The sequence below is a fragment of the Phoca vitulina genome, unplaced genomic scaffold (assembly GCF_004348235.1).
Source record: "Phoca vitulina isolate PV1807 unplaced genomic scaffold, GSC_HSeal_1.0 scaffold62, whole genome shotgun sequence".
In the NCBI taxonomy this organism is placed as follows: Eukaryota; Metazoa; Chordata; class Mammalia; order Carnivora; family Phocidae; genus Phoca; species Phoca vitulina.
The window spans coordinates 8857003-8868703 of NW_022589765.1; the positions used below are offsets into that span (position 1 = coordinate 8857003).

Below are 11701 nucleotides of genomic sequence, written 5' to 3' on the forward strand. Positions count from 1 at the left end.
ATGTCAACATATCCATCACCAAACAAGATGAAATTCACAACGGCTGTTATCCAGCCAAAATTAACAAGCATGCAATGAATAAGGAACATAGTGATGTAACAATAAGAAACATTTATCAATCATAAATGATCCCAAATTGACATTATAGATTATAGACAAAGACATGAAAATGGTTATTAGTATAGTTTCCATATTTTCAAGAAGCTACAGAAAAATTGAATATATTACATAGAGACATGAAAAGTACAAATAGACCCTAATAAAATTCCTAGAGATAAAATCCCAATGTCTAAGATAAAAAATACACTGTTATCAACAGCAGAGCAGACAGTGCAGAATAAATGATTAGTGAATGCAAATGTTATAATAGAAACTCTCTGAAATGAAGCAGAGGGGAAAAAAGAATAAGGCATACATGCACTATAAAAAAAAAAAAAAATCCAAGATGCCAATGTATGTGGAATTGGAGTCCTTGAAAGAAAGGAGAAAGTGGGGGAATAGAAAGAATATTTGAATTAATGGCTCCAATATTGATGAAAATAATCAACTTATAGTTTCAGGAAGTTGAATGAACTCTAAGCACAAGACACATGAAGAAAGTGACCCTAAATTATGCTGTGATCAAATCATGTAAACCCATCAATAAAGAGAAAATCTTAAAAGCGTTTAGAGGAAAGAACATACTTATTATACGCTCCAGAACAAAGATAAGGACAATGGTAGCTTTCTTATTGAAAATAATATGAGCTAGAACACAGTGGAGCACAAATTCTTTACTCAGTGAAAATTTCTTTCAAAAATGAAGGTGAAGAAAGCAGGGGTGGGGGGGGGGGGGGACTTCCAGTATGGCTGAATGAGGATCTTGTAATTCCTGTCCTGGAAAAGCAGTACTAAAAATGGACAAAACTATTTTAAAAAAAAAAACAGCAACTACGATTTAAAGACTCTGGAATTTTGTCAAAGGCATTAAACAATGTAAGAAGTGTTCAAGAAAATGTACTGAATCTTAGTAAGAACAGTGAAATCCATGGTGTCTTAACCTGAGGATGCTCCCAACACAGCCACCCTTCCTGACTCCACAATGAAGAAATACCACCAGGGCAGTAGGAGGGGCTAAGATTATTTGGAACAGGGTGCAAAAAATTCTATATACAGTGATGTTGTTTTCCAGCTGAGCCCCCAGACACCATGGAACAGAGAAAAAAATGTCCCCACTTTTCCCTTGTTTGAACTCCTGACCCATGAAATCCATGAGTCACAATCAATGGTTGCTTTACATCGTACGTGGTGGGCTAATTTGTCACACAGCCATACTAACTGAAGATATCTGTTACATGGAGATGCCACCATAAAAGGGAAACCTAACGTGGCAGTGCTTTGAGCCCCAGATATTAGGCCAAAGTTGGAAAAGCCTTCAGATTATCAGTGGAAGCATCAAGGCCATCATAAAATGTGTCATTTAAGGCTTAAAGGAAAGAAGGAATTTGTTATTGGAACATGGAGTAAAGGAAAACCTTGTTTTGTAGTGGCGGTAAGTTTAGACACAATGTCACCTGCAGATATCTAGAAAATAGAAACTATATGTAATAAATCGAATGATGCAACTAAGGAGATTTGAGGCCAAGTATCAAAGGGGCCATCTAACTTCTTGTTGCTTACAGGAAAATGTTAGAGAAATAACTCAAAGGAAAAACTGCTAAATACAAAGGAAGGTTCAAAAACTGTTACTTGCAGGCTTTCCAAGATTCTAGATTTAAAGAAGGGTTTCAGAGAAAAGAGAAAATGCATAGGAAAATTATAAGATCCTTTGTAAGACCAAAGAAAAATCTAATGTGGTACTTCCAAGAATCATTTAGTTGAACAAAAGCTCCCTTAAAGTTCTTTACAGACTTGTCTCACAGATCTTCTCAATTTAACAATGGAGTTTGCAAGATCTAAAGAGCATTCAGTATTCCTCAGAAGTCATAGGGGATGCCCAAATAAAGCAGGGCTGAACTCAAAGAGATTTATGAGTGTGGCTTTTGTTAATGGAGAAGATTATGTATTGATTCATAAGAAAATCACTATGTTTTTGAAAGACTTATATCAGCTTGGACTACAAAATTAAAAGAAATTTTTGTAATCCCAACATTTTTTTTAAGATTTTATTTATTTATTTGGCAGAGAGAGAGAGAGAGAGCATAAGCAGGCAGAGCGGCAGGCGGAGGGAGAAGGAGAAGCAGGCTCCCCACAGAGCAGAGAGCCCGACATGGGACTCAATCCCAGAACCCCGGGATCATGACCTGAGCCGAAAGCAGACACTTAACTGACTGAGCTACCCAGGCGCCCTGTAGCCCCAACGTTTATGAGTAGGAAGCATGTTGAGAAAAAAGAGAAGTCAGCTATAAACATATCCCACTTTTTATTGAGAAGGAAGGATGAACAAAAGCATAGAATCAAAAGCTTTGGTGAGTCATTCCCAAGCAGTAGGACTGAACCCTAACCAAGGAACTAGCAACAGGTACCTAACTGGATTTCTAAATTGTTATGGACCATTGACTCCAACACGCCTCATGCTTTTTTCCCTTTGCAAAGGAGGATCTATGCCTGTCAAACATTTCATGTTGGCGTGTGAATGTTTGCATGTGGGTGTGAGTGACAGATAACATCTCTTCACAGGATTTTCAAATCAAGAGGAACTATACTTGACCACGTGACATGAGGTATGAGAGCAGAGCAGCCTCATCCAACATGGTACAGATCTAGGTGAGATCCTGGGTCTTAAGACTGAACCTGTTACTTAATGGGATGAGAGTCTGGGGGTTTCGGAAGAGGCACATGTGAATTTTGTATGTAGGAAGAATGTGAATTATTTTGACCAGAGGACAGACCGTGGTAGATGGTAGATCCATGACAAATATATGCCACATATTTGTGACAATGTGAGTGACATCTCCTCCCTCTGAGAGTTGAGGTTTCTGTCCTCTTTCTGTTGAATCTGGGTAGGGAATTGTAACTTCTCTGACCAATACAGTGTAGTAGAAATAATGTTATATGATTTCTGGGTAGATCATAAAAAGGATATAGTTTAGATCTGTTCTTCCTTTTTCTTGAGACAGTTGCCCTTGAAACCCAGACACCAGGTTCTGAGGAACTCTGGGTCACATGGAGAGGCCATATGTAGGCTTACCAACTGAAAATCCAAACTAAGGTCTCGGTGGATAGTCAGCATTAACTTACACATTAGTCTAAGTGTCATCAGAAGATTATAATACTCAGGTTTTGGGTCTGTCATCTGGGGGCCCAGACATCATGAAGTAAAGACAACGCATCTCTACTAAGCCCAATGTTCATTCCTGTCCCACAGAATATGTGAGCCAACAATTTTGGGAGAAATTCTTATCTAGCCTTAGTCAAATAAACAGATTTTCTTGGCACGGGCAAAAAATGGGTCACAAAAAGCACAAACTATAAAAGAGAAAAAAGTTAACAAATTTGACTTCCTCAAAATTATACGTTTATATCTTTAAAGGTGCCATTAAGAAAGTGAGAAGGCAGGGGCGTCTGGGTAGCTCAGTCGGTTAAGCAGCTGCCTTTGGCTCAGGTCATGATCCCAGGGTCCTGGGATCAAGTCCCACGTCTGGCTCTCTGCTCGGTGCAGAGCCTGCTTCTCCCTCTCCCTCTCCCTCTGCTTGCTGCTCTGTGTGCTTGTACTCTCTCTCCCCCGCACCCAGTAAATAAATAAAAAATCTTTAAAAAAAAAGAAGTGAAAAGGCAAGCCACTGAATAAGAAAATACATTTGAATATATATATCTTCAGAAGAACATTTTAACCAAAATATAGAAAGAACACTTACAATTCTTTATTAAGAAGACAACTCACTAAAAAAAAAAAGACAACTCACTAATACAATGGGCAAAATAGCTGAACAATTAAAAATTATATATATAGTAAAATATAATACATATATAAAAATATAAAAAATAAAAATATACAAAAATAGTTTATATATACATATAGTAGTAAGGACATAATCAGCATCGGCTACTCCTAAAGAACATGCAAATTAAAACCACAACGAGAAATGGCAACACAGCCACAGGATGGTTAACATTTTTAAAAGGCCCCAAATTCCTTATTTGGCAAGTATTTGCAACAACTGGAACTCTCGCGCGCGTTGCTGGTGGAAGTTTCGAATGCTGCTACCAGTGCCAGGGCCCTTTGTCTTTCTCTCCCTGCAGGTGCCAGGGCTGCCCAGTGCACCTGCTGCTGGAAAGCTCTAGCAGCCCAGCGCACCTAGTTGGTGTGAGCTTGGCGCCAGGTTCCCGGCCCCTGCAGCACTCGCTCAGGTCAATTTCTCCATAACTTTTTGGAGAGAAAGGACTTCGAGGGGTGGCTTGGTAACATTTCTGTTACATTTCTTTCTCGGAGGGACTGGCAGGAAAATGAAACTCTGGATCACCTGATTAGTCAGAGCAGGGCAGTCCAGCTCAGGCATCTCTCCAATAACTTGGGAGACTTCCCCAAACTCCTTCCCCTGGAGCTGAGTTTTTATTTGTTGAAATGGCTCAATCCTCAGACTGCCTGTAAAAATTTGGGCTGGCACGTAGGTGATTCTGTTCAGGACGTCTTGCCCTGGAAGAAGGTTTGCTTGAAGGCCTATTTGAGAATGAAGCAACTGGAACCTCGAAGCCTTTGAGCCCTCATCATTAATGGGACACACTGCCAGAGTCTATGCACTTGACAACAAAGTTGGATTTCTCTGCACAGGGTCAGACGACTTGTCTGCAAAGCTGTGGGATGTGAGCACAGGGCAGTGCATTGATGGCATCCAGACCCACAGTTGCACAGCAGTCAAGTGTGATGAGCAGAAGCTTGGGACGGGCTCCTTTGACAACACTGTGGCCTGTTGGGCATGGAGTTCCGGAAGCCAGGACCCAGCACTTCCGGGGTCACACAGGGGCGGTGTTTAGTGGTAACCACAAGGATGAACTGGATATCTTGGTAAGTGGCTCTGAAGATTTCACTGTGAAAATATGGGCTTTATGTGCTGGGACAAGCCTGAACACAGCAGCGCACGGAATGGGTCACCAAGGTGATTCTGCACGAGTGTGAAGTCAAGTCTCTTTTGCACAGCCCTGGAGACTACATACTCTAAAGTGTGGGCAACTATGAGATCAAGATTTGGCCAAGTGGGAGAGAAATCAACTGCAAGTGTTTAAAGACATTGTCTGTCTCTGAGGCTAGAAGTATCTGCCCATAGCCAAGACTTCAGTATGATGGCAAATATAGTCTGTAGTTTGGCACTACGGGACTTTGCCAGTTGTGATATTCTCAGGGTCATCAGACTCCTGAGATAGCAAACTTGGCCTTGCTTGGCTTTGGAGATATCTTTGCCCTGCTGTTTGACAACCGCTCGCTGTATATCATGGACTTGCAGACAGAGGGCCTGATTAGCCGCTGGCCTCTGCTAATCAAGGAGAGGCTCAAGCTTCCTGGCGGACGAAGCATCCTGGCTCAATGGATTGGATGGGCTTGGGCTTTGGGCTTGGGCTTTGGGCTTGGGCTTTGGGCCTGGGCTTTGAGTTGGGCTTTGCCACCAGCATGCCTGACCACAGGATTCCCCTGATATTGTGGAAGGAGCATAGTTGACATCACCAGTGGACCACCGCTGACTGAGTTTGGGTGTGGGCGCTGTGGATTTTCAGTGCCACCTCTATGGCAGTTGACTGCATGAAAAGAAGTTCTTACCTGACAGTATCATCATCTCACATTTCACAACCATCTTTCTGTGTTCGCCAGGGGGTCAGGGCTCAGGGCGGGGCAGGGCTCGTTTTCTTAACATACAGTGCAGCATGCTAATGGGGTACACCATGGACTTCATTTGTACTTAGTTCTGTTGGTCAGTATAAGAGGATGCATCTTGGGTTCATCTTTCTTGAATGTTAGTTTGAAGTAAAGAAAGTTATATGGTTCATTAACCTGCTCATTGGTTGCCCGTAAAACACATTCCGTCTAAAAAAAAATTTTTTTTAATAAAATGCTACTATCAGTTTGGATATCATTTTAGCTATTTCTTATCGAGTAAAACATACATTTTCCATAGAATCCCACAATTTCAATCCTAGGTAAATACCTAAGTTAAAAGAATCCCTGTCTTCTCACAAAATGTATGTTCAGCCATTTTCTGTTGGTGCTTTAATATTTGCATGGGGGAATGAGGAGTTGGAGCTTCCTCTTCTGCTATTTTGCTCCTGGTGTGTTTGCCATAATTTAAAAATGAACTCTACTGTGATAAAATTTCACAGCAGCTTTATTCCTAATTGCCAAAAATTGGGGGAAAAGCCAAACATTTCTCACCAAATTGTGAATGTGTAAACAAATTGAGGTGTGTTTGTCCAATGGGATAGTACTAAGTGACAAAAAGGAAGGAATTACTGATACATTTAATTAAATGGATGTATCTCAGAAATATTATGCTGTACGACAGTAGCTATACACAAAGCATATATAATGTATGATTAACTTTATATGAAATTTTAGAAGAAGCCAATTGAATCTATAGTGACAGAAAACATATCAGTACTTGTCTGGGGCTAGAGTTGTTGGGGGAATTGACTGAAAAGATTTAAGATGAAACTGTTAGAGTGATGGAAATGTTTTCCATATTGAGTGTAATAGCAGTTATATAGATATATACATTTGTCAAATTCATATGAAAATAGACACATAAAATGTGTCTATTTTATATATAAATTATACCCCAATAAAGTGGATATAATTGGATATATCATAAATATCACAAATCATTAGGGAAATGTAAATGAAAACCATAGCCTACCAATTAAAGTGATGTATCTGTCAGAGTTCCCTAAGAAAACAGGACCTATAGGATATATAGGAGTGACTGAGCAATTGATTTAAAGGAACTGGCTCACAAGACTGTAAAGACTGTCAAGTTCACAGACTTCAAGGTGGGCCAACAGAATGGAGATCCAGGGAAGAGTTGATGTTGCAATTGGGATCCAAAAGCATTCTGCTGCAGAATTCCCTCTTCTTGGAAGGAGATCAGTCTGTTTCTATTAAGATCTTCCAGTGATTAGATGAGGCCCACCTGCATCATGATGGGTAATCGAATTTATTCAATGTCTACTGGTTTAAATTTTAATATCATCTAAAAAAATACCTCCAAAGAAACATAAAGAATCATGTTTGACCAGATATCTGGGTACTGTGGCCTAGACAAATTGACACATAAAATCAACCATCACAGATGGCTGTTATTAAAAAAATAATAATAACATGTTGACTAGGATGTGGAGAAATGAGAAAGCTTGCAATTACTTGTTGAAATGTAAACTAATGCAGTCATTGTGGAAAACAGCATGGTGGCCCTTCAAAAAAACAGAAACATAGAATTACCTCATGATGTAGCAAGTCCCCTTCTAGGAATATGTCCAAAGCAACCAAAGGCATGGACTCACAGAGACATTTGTGCTGGTGAAAAGAACCAGACTCAAAAGTCCACAGATTGTATAATTCCACTTACATGAAATGTCCAGGGGAGGCAAACCCAAGGAGACATAAAGCATATTGGTCACTGCTTAGGCCTGGGAGAGAGAGGGAGGGGGTTAGAAGGTGATGACGAATGGATATGGAATTTTTTTTCTTGGGTAAATAATAGTGTACTAAAATTGATTGTGGCAATGGTGACACAACTCTGTGCCCATAGTAAAAACTATTGAATTGTACACTTTTTTTAAGATTTTATTTTTAAGTAATCACTACACCCAATGTGGGGCTGGAACTCACAACCCCGAGATCAAGAGCTGCATGCTCTACTGACTGAGCCAGCCAGGCACCCCGAATTATACACTTTATATGAGTGAATTGTATAGTATGTGAATTGTATTTCAATAAAGATGTTTAAAAAATAATAATATGGCACCTATACTTGAAGTATTAAAAGATATCTAAGAACATTATGGTGACAGTTATAAAACTTCATTGAAAATAATGATCCCTTCTGCCCTGACTCTTGGAGGAGACACGGAAAGTCACCAGGGAAAGCTGCCAGAGAACAAAAGCCCCCAAAAAACAGTTTTCACTGAGCCCATTCCCCCCACCCACAGGGAGCAGGGCAACTCCGCCCAAACAGGGTTGTCTGAGTAACAGCACGACAGGCCCCTCCCCCAGAAGACAGGTTGGGAGAACAAGAGGCCAACAATCCTAAGGTCCCTATGAAACAGGTGCATCTTGCTTGGGTTGTGGTCAATAATTTGGGCTCTGTACATTCCCTCAACCACCCCTCAACAGAATGACTAGGAGGTGGAACCCCCAAAATAGGAAAGACTCAGAGACTGTGACTTCTGCCACAGATTTACAAATGGATACAGATATAACCAAGATGTCAGAGATGGAATTCAGGGTAGCGGTTGTGAGGACAATAGCTAGAATGGAGAAATCGATTAATGGCAACATAGAGTCTCTAAGGGCAGAAATGAAAGCTGAACAGGCAGAACTTAAAAATGCTATCAATGAGATCTAATCTAATCTAGATAATCTAACAGCTAGGGTAAGCAAGGAGAACGAATTAGTGATCTAAGAGATCAGCTGATAGAAAAGAAGGATAAAGAGGAGGCCAGGGAGAAACAACTCAAAATCCATGAAAACAGAATCAGAGAAATAAGTGACACCATGAAGCTTTCCAATGTCAGAATTATTGGGGTCCTGAGGGAGTGGAGAGAGAGAGACGACTAGAAGATATATTTGAGCAAATCGTAGCTGAGAACTTCCATAATCTGGGGAATGAAACAAACATTTGTGTCTTAGAGGCAGAGAGGACCCCTCCCAAGAACAAGGAAAACAGGCCAACACCCCGGCATGTAATAGTAAAACCTGCAAATCTTAGAACCAAGGAAACCATCTTAAGGGCAGTTAGGGGGAAGAGAGTCCTTATGTACAGAGGGAGGAACATCAGAATAATGTCAGACCTATCCACAGAGACCTGGAAAGCCAGAAAGGGCTGGCAAGACATATTCAGGGTACTGAATGAAAAGAACATGCAGCCAAGAATACTTTATCCAGCAAGGCTGTCATTTAGAATGGATGGAGAGATGCAGAGCTTCCAAGACTGGCAGAAACTGAAAGAATATGTGACCACTAAGCCGGCCCTGCAAGAATTATTAAGGAGGGTTCTATAAAAGGAGAAAGCCCCCAAGAGTGATATACAACAGAAATTTACAGAGACAATTTATAGAAACAAGGACTTCACAGGCAACATGATGACAATAAATTCATATCTTTCAATAATCACTCTCAACGTGAATGGCCTAAACGCTCCCATAAAATGGCACAGGGTTGCAGATTGGATAAAAAGACAGGACCATCCATATGCTGTCTACAAGAGACTCATTTTGAACCTAAAGATACATCCAGACTGAAAGTGAAAGGTTGGAGATCCATCTTCCATGCCAATGGACCTCAAAAGAAAGCTGGGGTAGCAATTCTTATATCAGACAAATTAGATTTTAAGTTACAGACTGAGTTAAAGACACAGAAGGACACTCTATCATTCTTAAAGGGTCTCTCCAACAAGAAGATCTAACACTTGTAAATATCTATGGCCCTAACATGGGAGCAGCCATCTACATAAGCCAACTGTTAACCAAAATAGAGTCATACTGAAAATAATACGTTAATTGTAAGAGACCTCAATACTCCACTCCCAGCAATGGACAGATCATCTAAGCAGAAAATCAACAAAGAAATAAGAGCTTTGAATGACACACTGGACCAGATGGACCTCATAGATATATACAGAACATTCCACCCTAAAACAACAGAATACTCATTCTTCTTGAGCGCACATGGAACTTTCTCCAGAATAGACCACATACTGAGTCACAAATCAGGTCTCAACCGATACCAAAAGATTGAGATTATTCCCTGCATATTCTCAGACCATAATGCTTTAAAACTGGAACTCAATCATAAGAAAAAATTTGGCAGAAATTCAAACACATGGAAGCTAAAGACCACTCTGCTCAAGAATGTTTGGGTCAACCAGGAAATCAAAGAAGAACTTAAACATTTCATGGAAACCACTGAGAATGAAAACACATTGGTCCAAAACCTATGGGATACTGCAAAGGCAGTCCTAAGGGGGAAATACATAGCCATCAAAGCCTCACTCAAAAAAATAGAAAAATCCCGAATTCACCAACTAACTCTACACCTTAAAGAACTAGAGAAAAAGCAACAAACGGTGCCTAAGCCACGCATTTGAAGAGATATAATTAAGATTAGAGCAGAGATCAATGAATTAGAAACCTGAAACACAGTAGATCAGATCAACAAAACTAGAAGCTGGTTCTTTGAAAGAATTAATAAGATCGATAAACCACTGGCCAGACTTATCCAAAAGAAAAGAGAAAGGACCCAAATTAATAAAATTATGAATGAAAGGGGAGAGATCACGATTAACACCAAGGAAATAGAAACAATTATTAGAAATTATTATCAACAACCATATGCCAATAAATTAAGCAACCTGGAAGAAATGGATGCCTTCCTGGAAACCTATAAGCTGCCAAGACTGAAACAGGAAGAAATTGACAACCTGAATAGGCCAATAACCAGTAACGAGATTGAAGCAGTGATCAAAAACCTCCCAAAAAACAAGAGTCCAGGGCCTGATGGATTCCCTGGGGAATTCTACCAAACATTCAAAGAAGAAATAGTAACTATTCTCTTGAAGCTGTTTCAAAAAATAGAAACAGAAAGAAAGCTTCCAGACTCATTCTTTGAGGCCAGCATTACCTTAATCCCCAAACCAGGCAAAGACCCCATCAAAAAGGAGAATTTCAGACCGATATCCCTGATGAATATGGATTCCAAAATCCTCAACAAAATCCTAGCTAATAGGATCCAACAATACATTAAAAGGATCATCCACCACGACCAAGTGGGATTTATCCCCGGGATGCAAGGGTGGTTCAACATTTGAAAATCAATCAATGTGATAGAACACATTAATAAGAGGAGGGAGAAGAACCATATGGTCCTCTCAATTGATGCAGAAAAAGCATTTGACAAAATACAGCATCCTTTCCTGATTAAAACTCTTCAGAGTATAGGGATAGAGGGAACATTCCACAAGTCCATAAAATCCATCTATGAAAAACCCACAGCGAATATCATCCTCAATGGGGAAAACCTGAGAGCCTTTCCCTTAAGATCAGGAACACGTCAAGGATGCCCACTCTCGCCACTATTGTTCAACATAGTACTAGAAGTCCTAGCAACAGCAATCAGACAACAAAAAGAAATAAAACTATTCAAATTGGCAAAGAAGAAGTCAAACTCTCTCTTTTCGCAGATGACATGCTACTTTCTGTGGAAAACCCAAAAGACTCCACCCCCAAATTACTAGAACTCATACAGCAATTCAGTAATGTGGCAGGATACAAAATCAATGCACAGAAATCAGTTGCTTTCTTATACACTAACAACGCAACTGTAGAAAGAGAAATTAAAGAAACGATTCCATTTACAATAGCACCAAAAACCATAAGATACCTTGGAATAAACCTAACCAAAGAGGTAAAGATCTATACTCTAGGAACTACAGAACACTCATGAAAGAAATTGAAGAAGACACAAAAAGATAGAAAAACATTCCATGCTCATGGATCAGAAGAATAAACATTGTTAAAATGT

General features: G+C 39.9%; 1 pseudogene; it reads left to right on the forward strand.

The window, feature by feature from the left end:
• The first annotated feature begins 2417 nt into the window (after positions 1–2417).
• LOC116623889 lies at positions 2418–5632 on the forward strand (annotated as a pseudogene).
• Positions 5633–11701: the final 6069 nt, after the last annotated feature.